General features: G+C 39.5%; 1 pseudogene; it reads right to left on the minus strand.

Annotated features, from left to right (window-relative positions):
* Positions 1 to 897: 897 nt before the first annotated feature.
* LOC122812406 lies at positions 898 to 1038 on the minus strand (annotated as a pseudogene).
* Positions 1039 to 13228: the final 12190 nt, after the last annotated feature.

A 13228-nucleotide genomic window follows, 5' to 3' on the forward strand; every position in this document is an offset into this window, starting at 1 on the left:
ATCTGAGATACTATACCAAGATACCACCTACTATTCTAATCAAGATATAGTCCACTTATTTGAAAATCTATACTCACAATCCTTAAGTGCCCAAAAATCCCCACCACAGGAAAAGACTTGGATAACTTCCTGAGTCAACTGAACTTCCTGAAACTTAACTGTTCTCAGAAAGATTCTCTTTCATCTCCATTTACCCATCAAGAAATAATTATGGCAATAAATAATCTTAAATCTAATAAGGCCCCAGGACCTGATGGATTCACTGCTGAATTTTATAAAACTTTTAATCAGAAAAATTTCCAAAATTCTCCTACTTCCATTCAGTTATTTATTTATTTATTTACATTTGCTTACTGGGAAATTCCAACTGGACACAAGTCTTTTTTCAGTGGAGGCTTGGGGAGAAAAGCTCCACAGAACAATAAATGAGCAGCAGAATACATGAAGAACAATTGAATATACATACATTATGAAATAATGCAAACTGCAGCACACATTTGATATACATACGATATGAACATAGTAATGAACAGATATTCTGATATCTAGCTAGATGCTAGGAATAAAGGTAGGATGTATATATAGATAGTACTAAGCTCAAACAGATACTGTTCTAAACTCATAAACCTAAATCTTATATAAAAATATTCCACTAAACTCAAACAGATATAAAGCAGATGCTCCACACAGAGGTGGAACAAGATAGAAGGACTAATGGGATGGAAGGGGAAGATAAAGAAGTAAGAGAGTAGACTGAGTCAGTAGTATATGTAGTGAGAGGAAGCTAGGTGTAAGTCAGTTGGATATGTATTTGGAGTTGAGATGAAGTGAGGTAGTTAAGCATGTTATAACAGGCCTTAGAGATTGAGTGAGGAGGGAAGGGAGGGTAAAAGGTAAGCATACCATAAATTATGCAGTTTAGTTTCCCACATTTGGGGAAATCACAGGGGTCATCCCAATCAAAGTGTGCAATGTAAGAACCTCACCCTGGTGGAAACTACCTTCATGATCGTGGTATTCCCTCTGGCAGATAAGTATTATATATTATATTAAAGATAATGCTATTACTGACATACACTTGAATGATTCTAAAACAATTTTCATTCTTAAAGAAAACACAGACCTCAAAAATCCATGAAATTATAGACATAGTTTCTTGATTAATCTGGATTTGAAGATTTTTGATGCAGTTCTGGCAAACAGACAAACTATTATCTCCTACATTGTATCATCTAATCAAGCTAGATTCTTACAGTATAGACAAACGTGACAATGCTCACTCTAGATGCTATGATAACTCTACCTAATCAAAATCGTACCCCATTATTTGCTTTTGAAATTGCCGTATCCAAAGCTTTTGAAAGACTAGATATAAATTAATTATTAATACGTACATCTGGAGCATTTCTCCCTGGGCCTCTGCTGAAAATTGGCTTCGTTCCAAGTCAGACTTTCCCAGTTAACAAAATGTTAAATAAATAAATAAATAAACTTCCTATTCTCAGTCTTCCTTGGTATTCTCCATGATTTTATTCAACACATAAGAGTACTTTATTCTAAAGCCTACACTGTTTTACAGATTAACAAGTCTATTTCTTCCCAGATTGATATTAAGAACAGAACTAGACAAGGTTGTCCAATGTCCCCATATCTTTTTAATCTATATATTGAACCACTATTCTTACTTATTGCACAGAAAACTTTTCAGCATATACCGACCAGCTATAATACCAGCATCACTTTATCTGCTTATATGCACAATCTAAACATATTTTTCGCTACTTAACTCTGATACAATAAAGGTTTTGAATTTCATAGATGCCTTTTCAAAAGTCTCAAACTGTAAATTAAATCTGGAGAAATCTTTAATTTTTCCAATTAACCTATTTTGCCAATTATCCAATTACCCCTTACCTACAGAAATGAAAGTAAATCACTTATTAAAACACCTGGAAATAGCCTTTCAACAAGACTCAAAATAATTTTATGAAAGTAATATTACAAAACTCTGGACAACTATTCAACAAGACCTACTTAGATGGGATAAGCTTCAACATTAATTTTTGGCAAAAGTGGCCATTATTAAGATGAACATACTACCAAGAATATTATATGTATTTAATGCCTCCAATTTTTGGTGTATAATATTTTTTTTAAATGCTTCACTCATCTCTTTCTAGATTTATGTGGTCTTCCAAATCAACCAAAATTGTCTATAGACATCTGGTATACCCTAAAAATAAAGGAGGGCTTGCCCTTCCTGACTTTAAACTATATTACAACATAATCAACTGTAGCAGGTTACTGGCAATCTCTGATTACAACCCAAATAGGAAGACTTGGGTTCCAACCTGGATATAATTATTCTACCACTATGTAAAAATCTCTCAACTTTAGTCCTGAAGTTCTTCCTTTCCTTAATAAAGAGAACTTGAAGAATTTTAAGTTACAAGAATCTTTAAAGAATAAGGTAACTAATCTACAAAACATTTTTGGAACTGTACATCTGTCTAACACTTTTAACATTTTACAGCCATTGCACCTAAATCTCAATCTTAAACTAAATTAAAAAAATGCTCAACCTAAATATTTTCCCATTCCTTAAAGAGAAAAGCCTATTAGACATTTATCTTTTCAAGAAACAATCTATTATTGAAATGTAACTGGTGATGGACCTTCCCAAAAGCTATGTTATTATTCTGAGACAAATTAAAGATATGTCTATTAAAATTTTGGATGATCCCAAATTAAATATGACTAACATAAACTTATGTAAAACACTATGGAGATCATTGTTAATTAAGAAAAATGATCTCGAATTCATACAAACTCATAACTTCAATTAGAGTACAAGACGATGTACTCTTCTCCAGTTATTGGTCTGACTTGGATTTAAAAATCACACCTAACCATATAACCCGATCTATCCAAATTACCTCAAAATCTATCCTATTTAAAACGCTTAACTATACACAACTTATGATATTAAATGAGGCATATCTTTCCCCAGCTCTATTAAATAAATTCTACACTTCAACTTCACCATTCTGCACATACTGTGACAATCAGAAGGCTGATTTATTTCACATATTTTGGAGCTGCAAATGCTCTTACAGACTTTGGTGCTCATTAAAAGTTAAACTTCAAAAAATGGGTTATGAGAAATCTACCCTTTCCTGGAAATTTGCCATACTATATATCCCCCTCCTGGGTTATCAAGACTACAGACATGTATCTTAGTCACTCTATTTGCATTAATCAAATTGCATATTACTCAGAATTGGAAAAACAAATTTATACTTTCATGGGGAGGTTTTAAACAAATGGCAATCAAATACCTAATGGCCCACAAGTACTTAATGCATAGCCAAAAACGATATCCACATTTTATCACTTATTGCAATATACTTTTTATCACATCCTGCAATAATAATATAGCATGATTTATCTTTATCCTCGAGACGGACTTTTGATTTAGTAATATTTAATGTAATACCGTCTGTTTTCGTATCATTTATACAACTACTGGGCATTCAAAATCCCATTGTTATTGTTTTAATTGCTTATTGGAATGGGAATTTAGCATGGTTGTATATAGTTCATTAGTTTTATTATATATAGTTTTGTATGTATAATGTAATATTACTCAAAAGTATTACTTTTTTAGTGACAACTGTCTTTATTGTGTTGTTCATGCTTCATGTATAAACAAAGAAAGAAAAACAGATTTTTGAAAAAAAAGAAGGGTTAGAGCACAAGGACAGTCTGTCCTCATGAAAGATCAAAAAAGGAGGACAAGCTATAAGTGCCTGCAAATCAGACACCTGTCTGGCATAAGGAATAGCTAACAAAAGAACAGTCCTCCAAGAACTATGTTGCACGGAAACTGAAGCAGCAGGCTCAAAAGGAGCATGAGTCAACTTCTCCAAAAGAAAATTAAGATCCCAGGGAGGAGAAAAAGGATTTCTGGGAGGTGTGATATTAAGGATGCCTTTAAGAAACGGTTTCACCTCAAATCTAGAAGGTGAAGGAGGAAAAAAGGCAGACAAGTACATATAGCTAATAAATGGGTTTTAATAGAAGAATAGGACAAACCAGCACTGAACAACTCAAACAAATAAAAGAAAACCAAAGGAACGACCACAGTAAGTGGGTCCAGCCTATGAGACAGACATCAAATGGAAAACCTCTTCCATTTTGATAAGTAGGATTTCCATGCAGCACATCCTTAGACAAAAGGTGTCCATGAGGAATCAATATCCAATCAGTCACAGTGTCAGATGAAGCATGGATAGGTGGGGATGGATGAGAGATCCCTTGTCTTGTGTGATTAGATCTGCCCTGTGGGGTAACTTGTGATGGGTGCCCCTGGCTAGGTGCAGAGGTAGAGGGAACCAGTGCTGTTACAGCTAAAAGGGAGTCAGCAACAAGACCCTAAGAACATCTGGTTGAATTTTGAATGGGACTTTTGGAATGAGAGGAAGGGGAGGGAAGGCATAAAGAAACATCCCCTTCCAAGAAAATGAGAGATTCCACCTTCCATACCAGAGGACCTGGGGCTCTGGCACAAAACAGAGGAAGTTGTCTGTTCAGAGGTGTGGCAAAAAAATCCACTTGAGGAGTACATCGCTTGTGGATATTGTCCAGAAACACATCCCTATGATGCATGGGACTGAGTTTAGGACCTGCTCAGAGTGTCTGCCACAATACTCTGACCAGAAGGATATAAATTGCCTGAGAAGTCACTTGATACAAGACATCAATTCCCCATATTAAAATTTCCAACGAACAAAGATGATAAGATCCTGTTTCTCACTGTTTATATGTAAACCACATCACTGTGGTATTTTCTGTGAACTCCTTGAGAGGACCTGGAGAGCGAGAGGATGAAAGGCCTGAAGAGCCACCTACCATGCAACCAAAACATAAAATTACATATGCAGAGGTCCTCTCTAAAAAACAGTCTAAAGCATGGAGACCTCCCAAACACAAGCACACCACACATAGCTCACTTACAGATAAACACAAGGTGTATCAAAACTCACATGAAAGTGTTTTACCGAGTAAGCCCCAAGTTATAACACTAAACCAAATACACTAGTCATATGGGACTCTATCAAAAGACACACTGATATGCCAGTCACCAGGCTGGATAAAGAGAAGGTCAAAGTCAGTTGTGTATCTGGTGCGAGGATCCGCAACATCACACATACACTCATGTCTCTCAGCACTAGATACTGTTATGACCCTGTCATAGTACATGTTGGTGTGAAGGACTTGAGAAGTATCTCTCTGGACTATATGACGAGATACATGATTGAGCTCTCTGAGCATGTGTCCCAGGCAGGTATGTCCCTTGCCTTAAGGAGCATACTACCCTTAACTAGGATGATGCTGTAATACAAGCAAAAGATGACTGACTTTAACAATAGGCTTAGTTTCTGGTGTCATTCCAAGGGGATCCAGTTCCTGTCATCTTGAGATGATATGCTTGATAGACCTCGATGCTTCATGAAATACAGTCTCCACCTGTCACCCCTAGGTATTCAGCTTTTGACAAAGGGTGTTGCCTCCCCATAGTGCCTTTTGTAGACAATGTCACAAGTACAACATTTTCAACACAAATTGTTCCACAGAAAACATCAGGGTCATGCTGCTAAATGTTAGGAGACTTAACTTAAAACTGCACTAGTTGGAAGCTGCCCTTACCTTGGAGAATGCTGACATCTGTGTTGTCACAGAAATCTGGTTCAAAGCTGTGGAGAGCAGCCCGGCCATACCAGGTAACACCTTCCACTCACTAAGACCATCAAAGGAGAATGGGAAATCGAAAGGAGGGGCAGTATCAATTTTTATTAAAAATAAATTCTCCTCCAGATTGCTAAGGCTAAACAAGTCCCTTGAACTACTCCAACTACAATTCTCTGTAGGTAAACTCCCCCTTCAAATTATCACCAGCTATAAGTATTCCTCCATAAACAAGACACCCGCAATGCCTACTTGGATCTCCTGGAGTCCCTCAATATAATGCCCATCACCTTAATTCTGGCAGGCATTAATTACCCATCAATAAACTGGTCTAACTACACCTGTACAAATTATCTTGAACAGACATTCTTGAACTTTGTGAATTCTAACAGCCTGGATCAGTTGGTAACCATCCCCACTAGGCTTTCAAACATTCTGCATCTTTGAGTGATCACTGCACATCCCCAAGTGTACAGTCATCTCTAGTGTGATCTGAACACAGGTCAGTCACACTAGATGTCATAATAACATCTGACCCTCCTCCAGCTGAAATTAGACTAAAACACTTCTCCAAAACAAACTAAAATCACATACATGAGGATATTACTAGATTCACAGCACCTACCCCTACTGATGACAAGTATACCAATGGCAAGGCATATACCAAAACCTTGTATAAACATTTTCACAGCTGCATTGACTCAGCTGTACCAGACAGGTTAAAAGTAATCTTATCACATAAGAACAAGCCTGCTTGGTGGACAACTGCCATAAACAGGCTATATAATAGAAATAAACTCCTGTCCAAAAGCAGTAAGAGATGGACCTCTAACTGAAAGGAATGCCTACTTGGCCTACATAAGAAAATAAGGTACCTAGTAAAAAAATTCCAAAAGCTGACTACAGATCCAAATTGGCCACCCTAACCAAGGATAATCATAAGGCATTCTTTGGCTACATCTGAAACTTCAAAAGTAAATCCAAGAGTTGCAAAGATTATTTTGTAAATGGCATAACATATAATGTACCACAAGATATCAATCCTTCATGTCCTCCCCAAGACATCACTAAGGAACAGGTCCTTAATGCCATTTCTAGGGCTAAAACTATGGTCTCTATGGGAGCACACAACATCCCTGGCTGCAATCAAAATTGCTTAAAGCAATAATTAGCTGCACCTGTAAGTACTCTCTTTAACCATAGACTAACCACTTGGTTTGTTCCTGCTGACTGGAAAACTGACACAGTCATCTCCCTCCACAAAGAGGGTTTCCCTGCTGACACTGGGAACTACAGACCCATAAGACTGCCAGCATCATATGCAAGGCAGTGGAGAGAGTTATCATGGGCCTTATCAACAATGATATAGGTGACCTCCATACATTATACCCATCACAATTTGGCTTCATCAAAGGTAGGTCATGCCTATTAAACCTGGTGGACTTCATTGAGACAGTCACTAAAGCCTTAGATGAAGGCAAATATATGCATAACACCTACTTAGAACTAGCAAAGACCTTTGACACCATTCCCCACTCGAGTATCATACATAAACTGTACATAGTCTGGTGGGTAGCAAACTGCCTCACCAATAGAGCACACACAGTTAACACAAAGACTCTTCATCAATCTTCAGAACAGTAAACAGTAGTGTAACACAGGGCTTGGTACTGGGGCCCCTATTGTTTGGAATCTACATCTCAGAAGTACAGGCCAATACAAAGGGCATGTGGTTAACAAAGTTTGAAGATGACTGCAAACTGTGCGCAGTCATTGAATCCCCTAGCAATATTGCACCATACAAAAAAGTCTTACTCAAACCAACCACTGGTGCCAAAGCCACAAGCTTAAGTTAAATGCTAAAGAGTGCACCATCATCCCCTTTGGCAAGGGAGATGTCACTGCAAAGTACAACATTAACAACACCACCTTGAGCACCCAATCTGTGGTAAGAGATATGGGCATACAGGTTGACAGGATCTTATCCTTTGACCACCATGTCTCCACAGTGGTAAGGAAAGGTTTCTACATTGTCCATCTCATCAATACGAGCACTGCCTCCAGAGAAACAGAGGTTATAATCCACCTGTAATCCTCTCTCATCATCCCTGTTATAGAGTACAATGCACCCTTTGTTATGTTCCTTGCCAGGCACCTGCAGGAATTGAAGAGACCTCAGAGAGATGCCTTATAAAGACAATTCAAGGTGTCCAACACCTGTTCAATGCTAATAGACTGAAATCCCTGTCACTATACTCTGCGTCATACAGACTGCTCAAGGATGATCTCTGCCTAGCATATAGGGCAACCGTGGATCCTACCATGATTGAAATGCAATACATTAGCAAAACAAATGGTACTCGCTCTACCTGCACCAGTGACCTCAATGAGAGAAGCAATATTACCAGAACCTGATGGTGAGACAGGTTCATCTCCAGAGGATACACTTACTTTGAAATAAGCTTCCAATCCAAATAAAGCAGAGCCCTTCTCAAGCGATATCTGGATGATTGGATGAGGAATTAGAAATTCACCCCTAGGATGTCACCTGCCACCCTTCTTGACAGGGCAGCAGGTGTTGAGCCAGGCCTACTTATAGCACTGTTACAAGAGGGAAAAACTTGGCTAGACTTGTAAGGGCTTCAGGGCCATTATTCTAGTACCCTCTTATGATCCTATGATCCCATGATAAGAAGAGCTGAGGAGGCGACAAAACCCTCTACATATTTAGGGAGCCAAATGTCCCCCCATCCCATGTCTGAAGCATCTCTGATTAATTCATCAGAGGGGAGTGGGGGATGAAACGGGATCCCTGGACTCAAAGACAACTGCTGAATCCACCATTAAAGTTCCTGTCTGATACAAGGAAGAAGAAGAACTACAAAGTCTAGAGGATGTACATGTTGGGGCCACACTGACTTCAGAAACCGCTGAAACTTTCTCATGTGAAGTTTGGACAGAGGGAGTATCAGAATAGTGGATGCCATGAAAGACAGAGCTCTCAGAACCTCTGTGGAGATAATGAAAGCCAGAGGAAGAAGAGTGTGAAAGAAAGAAATGAGAGTTAAGACCTTTGGAGGTGGCAGGGATGCAAACATTTGCACCATCTCAAGTCTGCAACCTAGGAAAACATGATCCTGAGAAGGAGTTAGAGAAGATTTTTTGAAAGTTATAGTGAGCCCCAGGCTCTGAAGGGAAACAGCAAATTGAAAATTTGGTAAAAGGATGACTGGAGAGGATGCCTGAATCAATAGGTTGTCTAAGTATGGAAATATTTGTATCCCTTGAAGCCAGTAAGGAGCAATCGCAAGAGCAAGGCATTTGGTGAACACACTTGTGGCAGTAGAAAGCCACAGGGCAAAGCAAAGAACTGAAAATCACATGTAGATCACAGGAAGCAACAGAGAAACACAAAATGTTCATGAAAACAGAATGTTTCATAATATGTAGATAACCTTCCTTGAGATCCAGATACACCATATAGGCCTGAGAGAGCAAGAGAGGAAACAGAGTCTGAAAGGACAACATCCAAAAGGAAGGCACTTTTAAAAAAGTGTTTAGATGAAAGAGATTTAGATTAGGTCTCTAAGAGCCATCTTTTCTTCTCACTAGAAACTGTCTGGAGTAGAATCCTTTCCCTTTTTTGACACAGACACCTCTTGAATAGTACCCTGAGTCAAGACATTTTGAAAAACCTCTGGGAAAAAGGGAAGTTGTTCCCAAGGAGGCTGAAGAATGCCCATAAAAGGAGGACGGGATTTCCACACCATGAAGTACCCCTGACGAATGATTGACAGAACCCAAGCATCCTGAGTGATCTGAAGCCAAAGAGGAAGAGAAAAAGCAAGGCCAAGAGAAAGATGAATATTGCTGAGAAGAGATGGATAGTCATACATCACCTGGTTTGTCTGTAAAGGAAGGCTTTGGAGTCCTGAAAGCTGAGCAGCCTTAGCAGAAGGAGCCTATTTGCCACTCTTCTTATCTTTAGTAGAAGGATGTGATTGCCTATGAACAAAGGCAGGCTTAACAGGGTAGCTTCTCAGAAATGTAGGCTCAGTAGAAACAAACACATATTTCAGCTCCTGTAAGACCTTACACTTATCCTTAAGGGACTTAAACAAACTAGCAACAGGTTCCCCAAATAAAATGTCTAGAGTCCAGAGGAGCATCCATCAACTTAGCTGTAATATCATCAGGTAGAAGTTGAACCCTAAGCAAAGAATAGCTCTTCATCACTGAACAAAAACAGCAACCTTAGAAGAGGCATCTACTGCATCATAACCCAGAGACTGCCCATGCTATGGAATAGACTTCCCATACATGTCAAGCAGAGCACCTCACTGTCTCTCTTCAAGAGAAATCTTGATGAGTGGATGGGAAATAGAAAATTCACCCCAGGGATCACTCCAGTGGCTTTACTCAACAGAAGCACTGGGAACTAAGGTCGTGTGGCACGATGCCAGGTAATCCTTTGGGGTAGGTTTTAAAGGCCCCAGGGCCATTAGCCTACTACACACCTATGAACACACCTATGAACCTATAACTACATATAATATAATGATGATTAACTTGAGGGTAAGTCTGTAGCAAGGAAATAGATGTTTTACCCTCAGAGTCTGGAAAATCAGAAATAAGTTGACAGGGCTGAGAAAGAAGAACCAACACATACATAGACATATATGTCTGATAATTAATAGACCTAAAAGCTAGGGTAGCAGAAGTGTAAACCTTCTTAACCAGCCTTTCCATAGTTCTGCTATCCTTGTCAGAAGGCAGTAACCTGGGTGAAGGAAGCAATTGAGATGGGTTATCAGAGGCTACAGACACTACAGAGGGGTCAGCAGCAGGACATTTATATAAAAAGTAACAATCTTCAGGCACCCTCTAAAACCTTTCAGGCATCTTGGGATCAGGGGCAGAGATTCAGGTGCATGAGAGGCCTTGGAAAACTCATCTAGCAAAGCAGCCAAAACAGGAGGGATAGCCACAACTTTAGGAGATTCCAACCACAACAACTCATCCTACCTGTTATGGATATCAGAGACCCTTGTACAATCCCACTTAAAAAAAAAACCTCATCTTTTTAAGTGTGTCTCCAAAGGAAAATTTCTCAAAAGGAATATCAAGACAAATATAACCCTCCTCCTCTGACCCATAGTCCAAAGGAGAAGGACTTTGAGTAAAATAAGTCAGGGAATCATTGTCAGAAGCCAGTTTATTCTCCCAAGAATCTTGTTCTCAAGACCTTTTATGGGAGTAGAGGACCAAGGAGGAGCAGGAACCAAAACCCCTTGAGGATACTTTAAGGACATTAAACCAGTAAATAGCCTGTGTCTGAAGGCCTGCCACTCACTTTGTGGGTCCCTAGGAGCAGAAGAAACATGTTTAATTTGTTGTTTTCTTTTTAAGGGGATGCCCCCATCACAAAAGTGAGAAAGCTCAGAACCAGAATGACAGTCAAGGACAGTAGTAGGAACTTCTTCACCAACTAAAAACATAGGATCTCCCCTAGGCCCCTCGACAAAAATAACCATGGTTCCCCCTGAGCATGCAAGACAGATGCCCTCAAAGCCTCTGTGTACATGCTGCGAACTGGATCCTCACCAACCTCCAACATGGTTGCAGCAGAGAACTGCAACAACACAGCTGAGCAAGCCTCCGGGTTTTTAATGACCTCAGAAGAAACACCTGGCAGAGTCTGGTCAGCTGAAGATTCTGGTAGTACCTTTTTCACCCTCTTCTTCCCTAACTACTGACCTCGGGGAGAAGATTCCATCCGTTGCATCATTAGTGAGAAGCTTAAGATGCAGGTTCTCAAGATAAAAGGAAATGGAAGAATGTCTACTGCAAAGGGTTTTCTGGAGAAATACCTGACAAACTGAGCAAGACAGATGGTCATGAGAAGCTTGTAGGCAAAAAAGACACTTATCATGGCAGTTTTTATTCCAAATCTTTATCCCACACTGGCATCTACCCTTCCAGAATGACATTAATCCCAAGGAGCATAAAAAAGCAGGAAAAAACAAAATTCACAACAGGGCACTTAACTGCAATTACAGAGAAGTAAGCAAACAGGTGTAGGTAGTCACTGTAGAACGAAAATGAGCTCAACTGGCAAGAAATGGACGTAGGTAAACATACTGACTGTAAAAACATACAATCAGATTTAGGGGGGAAGAAGTTCTGTTTTTGCTTGGCCTGAACATCACCTTTATACCCCACGCTATGCAAGTAGCATTTGGGTTATATTCGGCGTACCTATAAAGCAACACGAGCCTTTGGTAGACTGATCAAATAATGGGCTTCAACATCAGGCAATCCCATATGTTATAATACTGCAGCAGTGAATGTAAGGACATCCACAGGTATACCTCTGTCATGCTCAATGTTGGAGAAACTTACTTGGGACATACCTCACTGGACTATATGAAGAGAAATAAGACTAACCTCGCAGATTATATGTCCTACACAGGTGCATCCGTAGACCTAAGCAACATTCGACCTTCACCCAGGATGATTCCTCAATACAAACAAAAGAATTATCAACTTCCACAATTGGCTTGGCTACTGGTGTCACTCCAAGGGGATCCAGTAGTTGTCAGGCTGGGATGATATGGTCAACAGACCATGCTGCTTTGCCAGGGATGGTCTTCATCTTTCACCTCTTGCCTTTTAGTTACTGGGCAAGGTACTTGCTTCAACCATAGTGAATTTTTTAGGCAATGTCAAAAGAACAAACTTCCTAACATGAAAATATCCTCAAACGATAAACTCAAGGTTATGCTGCTTAACGCTAGATGTCTAAATCAGAAATTACACTCAATGAAGGCACTTCTTACTTGGGAAGATGTCCATGTTTGTACAGTCACACAGACATGGTTTAGGGCCACAGAGAGTACTCTGGACATGAAAAGCTATAATGCCTTCCACACATTCTGGCATCAAAAGGAATGTGAAAGAACCAAAAGAGGAGGTGTATACATCTGGTTTCACTTCATAAACATGAATTGCTGAAATATTGAATTTCAGAAATTCGTGTCCACGAAGTCGAAACTTCAAGATAACAAAAGTGCATAAGCGCGAATAGGACTATGTCGAATTCACACTTATGCATGTACGTTATGTTGCGGAATTGGCTGGGATGGTGTCTGCAGTTTAAGGTGAGTGCGCATGCATGGTTTTCTAACTTGTACGAGTGGGTTAGGGTAGGGAGGTGGAGGTATGATTGTGTGTGTTGGCTGTGTGTGATTATTTTTTTTTTTTACTGTTTGTGCAATCTCTGCATATATATAAGTATATATAAGTAGAGGGGTGTGGGGGTGCAGGGGGGATTGCCCCCTGCATATATGTAGTGTAGGTGTGTGTCTGTGTGGTGTTTTGTTGTATTTAATTGTTTTGTGGTGTGGGTGTTATGGTTTGTGTTGTGTGCTGTATTGTGTATGTTCGATGTTTTGCTTTCGTGATTGTGAAATGACGGTGC

This window comes from Protopterus annectens, chromosome 9.part0 (assembly GCF_019279795.1).
Source record: "Protopterus annectens isolate FY-2018-M chromosome 9.part0, PAN1.0, whole genome shotgun sequence".
In the NCBI taxonomy this organism is placed as follows: domain Eukaryota; kingdom Metazoa; phylum Chordata; order Ceratodontiformes; family Protopteridae; genus Protopterus; species Protopterus annectens.